Genomic DNA, 4,128 nt, shown 5'->3' on the forward strand with positions numbered 1-4,128 from the left:
TAACTGTGATTACCAATCTCTTACCTGTCAAAATCAGGGAGAAAATTAGATCAAATGAATTATCTTTGATCTTTACGCATCCTCTAAAGCTTTGGCGACATTATCTTCTTGGGTAGTAGTAATTCACTTTGGTAAACTGATCACATAAGAGCTTAAAGTGGATCTTCACTAAGAGTGATCTCAATATTAGGCAAAGAAGATAGATGTAGACTCTTTAAGAGTTTGACTTTGAGATTAAGTGTAAATCAAGGAAGGACAACATGGTCGCGATGTGCTTAGCCAAAAAAGTCTCCTTACTCTCACGACGATAACTATGATTCCCAATCCCTTAAAGTGGATCTTCACTTAGAGTGATCTCAATATTAGGCAGAGAAGATGGATGCAGGCTCTTTAAGAGTTTGACTTTGAGATTAAGTGTAAATTAAGGAAGGACAACGTGGTCACGATGTGCTTAGCAGAAAAGTCTCCTTACTCTCACGATAACTATGATTTCCAATCCCTTATCTGTTGAAATCAAGGAGAAAATTACATCAAATAAATTTTGTATCTCTATCATTTCCTTGCTTAAGTAGGAGAGCAAGACACCCAAGAGAATGAAGAAAATTCAAGGGTACATGTTAGAAAATGACTGCTTGTACTTTAACAACTAGCTATGTGTTCTTGTTGAAGATGGAGAATTGATGTGAGGAGAATATTAAATAAGGTTCATGCCAGCTTGATAATAGGTTGCCTTGGATATTTAAAAAGTTACATGTCAATAAGGAAAAGTTTCTTTTGGCGAGCTCAAGAAGGATGTATTGCATCATGTTTTTTCTAATGCTCAACAACATGCCAAAAAGTCAAGGTTAAAAGAGTAAAATTACCAAGAAAGTTATATCCTTTGGACATTCCATAGATTAAATGGAAATGTGTAAATATGGAATTTATCATTAGATCTCCTTCATTGAAGGACTCCATCTTGGCAGGTGATCGATTAACAAAGGTTGCTCACTTGATCCCTATAAGGAAGATTATAAAGCTTTAGATGTTGCCAAAATTCTCTTGAAAGAGATATTTAGATTGCATGGGTTATGGGTAACTAGGAGGATTATAAGTGATCAGATGCCAAATTTACATCTCAATTTGGGACCGTATTCTTCAAAGTCATAGGTGCCTCTTTGGATCTTAGTACTGCATATTATCTAAAATATGATGAACATATAGAGAGGGTAAACAAAGGGATAGAGGGCATCATTCGAGCATTTTGTGGACAAGAATCTAGGAGGTGGATGAACTAATTTCATTTGGTGGAGCTTGCTTATAATTCCTCACATCATCGAAGCATTCGAATGAGTCCATTTAAGGTACTATATGGACGTGACTACCTAACAGCCTTAAATTAGTTTGACCCATTGATCAGAGTGGAAAGAGCAATTATAATAAATAAAATATTCCCATGCACATTAGCAATTAAATCTATGTGTGGGTGTGAAATATTGAACTTGGCATTTGTAAAAGAAAAAGTGTACAATAATTTGTCTAAGGTTGAATGAGTAAGGTTGATAGCCTAAGCTTGAATTTTGGGAGATAAGTATGGGGACTATTAGTAGTTAGAGTGAACATTTCATGAGAAGGGCTAGTTCACTAAGAGAGCGTTAGTTGCATGAGGAAAGATAAGTTGCATGGAAAATAGGTGGTTACATACATTTCTAGCTCTAGCTGTGCATGGGATATTGTGGGCTACCAACCTTGAGTTAAGTAGGAGAGCTTGTGGAGTAGTAAGCTATCATTTTCAATTAAATTAAGGTCCCCTAGCTCTTGAGAAATATAAATTTTTTTAATCTAGGGAGAGGAGAGAGTACTTTGCCTAGTGTTCAACACCTTCACATCATTTTACCTAGTATAATCATTGTTTTGCACTTTGGGTACTTTCAATTGCATTTGCACAAGATATTTGGGACCATTTTAACACATTGGAGAGCTTTAGAAAAATTCTTGGACTTCTAGGGATTTGTGCATCATCTCTACTTTTCAATTAGATCCTACTTCAACCCCAAAGCTAGGCCAAAGAAAGATACAACAAGCTATCATATTCAAATATTGATATTTTTCTTGCTATACTTAGAATTAAATTGAGTTGACCATTTTGATTTGAATTGAATAAATAACAATTCGCAATTTAATTCAATACAATGTACCCTAGGAAGGTTTATTACACTTTAAGGTAAGGTTTATTATGGTTATATGAACAATAAGGCTTTAATAGCTTGACTCTACCGTAGCATAAATTAGGTTAAGATAGGTTAAGGTTGAGCATTATATTTATTTTTGGAATGGGATAAGGTTTTGCACATATCCCAAAAGCAGAGAATTAATTTAGCATGTGAACCTTAGGATTACTAAAGAATTATTAAATTTTAACCATATAAATTTATGTGCACCTAAATCAATCTAAGGGAGGAATTAGGTTAAGATAATTGACATGACCTTAGAATTAGGAGAAATAGTCTAAGTTTGAATAAAAAATTATAGAGAGAGAAAATCCTAATGCACATCCACACATGCAGATTTAATATTAGAATAGGGTCTAATTCAGATAAACCATTAGAAAGGAGATTGACCTTTTAAAGTGACTTGGATAATTGAATTTTAGGTTACACTAGATCAATAATTACCCTAGAGTTTAGAGAGATAAACTCATTAATTACCCTATTAATTAAGGGTATGAATGCATGATAAATTAGCCCTCAAAAGAAATGAGGGATAAAAGAACCATGGGAAACCAGTTTGTCTTTAAACAAAGTTTATCTCTAATTGAGGTCTAGGAGTGATCAAGCTTGGTAGTGCATGCCATCTTGTTTAAGGATCATTGTCATGGTGCAAGGAGATATGTGATGATGATGTTGTGACACTAATGTGTTAGTTAGTGATATGTGATTGTGGATCATGGTCGAGGTGCAAGGAGATATGTGATGGGATGATGTGTTACTCAATGATATGTGATTGTAATTATTGTTTAGACATATGAAAATTACAAATCTTATGTGAAAGGTTTTGTATGATGTTTTTATGAAAAGAAAAGTTTTTCAAGGACTGAATGTGTGAACTCTGTTAAGTTGTGTGTGTGGCAATTTCTATTATGGTTGTGTGAGTTGACACTGGCTCCATAGATCTAGTGGTTAGGCGGCAAAAGTCTAGATCCATGGGATTGGACATGGCTAGGTTAAGTCTATGAAATAAATCTAAGTAGAAAAGGATCAAATATTGGTAAGAGGGTGGCAAGGTGGACCAAGGTTATGGTTACTTTCCAAAACAAGACCAACTTGTATTTTTAGAATGGAAGAATATATTATAATAGAATTTAACAAAAATGATAAAGAAGTTTCCTTCATAATCGAGGAGTTGAGACATCTTGTTGAGCCTCAAGGAGTTGAGCTGCTCGATGTGACTTGCTTGCGAGAATCTTGAAGGGAAAACACCTGATGGAATCCTTCACCTTTTCTTATGTAAGGATTATTCCAATGGGGTAGACTGAGGAGAGTTGATGGAATATAGCCAAGTGTTAGGATATCATGATATAAGGTCCTAAGTGATTCACTCTACCCTTAGTGTGATTTTCACTGATAGATTATTGTATTGATAGACGGATAGGGGTCTCACAAAGTGGTTGTGCACATAATTACTTGTTGAGGGATAGGGGTCTCACAAAGTGGTTGTACACATAATTAATTGTTGAGCCAATGATGTGTGGAGTTGAGGCCTAGATTGTTGAGCCAATGATGTGTGGATTCCAGCCCTAGATGAAGATAGTGGGATGTCAAAACCTCTAAGGGTGTGGCAAGATTTGATCATTCTTGGGCAAGGTGAACCATGGTGTGAGGACTCATATTTGTGCATTTCATCTTTGCAATACTTTGACATGGGCTAAAGATGTCTAGCCTTATAGTTGGACTAAATTTTTTTTGCAAATTGTTGATGGGTTAGCCATAGTCATGATCGTTTTTCTAATGAAGATCTTGATGTATGTACGATGTTGTTTTCAACGTGCATGTGGGAGTAGGAGAATATTAACCCCACAATTTGGTGCACATGGGAGGGGTAAGGTAGGACCCTCAGGATGCATATTTTAGAAAGTGATGAGATATGTCA

Source organism: Cibotium barometz, chromosome 18, assembly GCF_041138505.1.
Source record: "Cibotium barometz isolate CiBa-2024 chromosome 18, ASM4113850v1, whole genome shotgun sequence".
In the NCBI taxonomy this organism is placed as follows: Eukaryota; Viridiplantae; Streptophyta; class Polypodiopsida; order Cyatheales; family Cibotiaceae; genus Cibotium; species Cibotium barometz.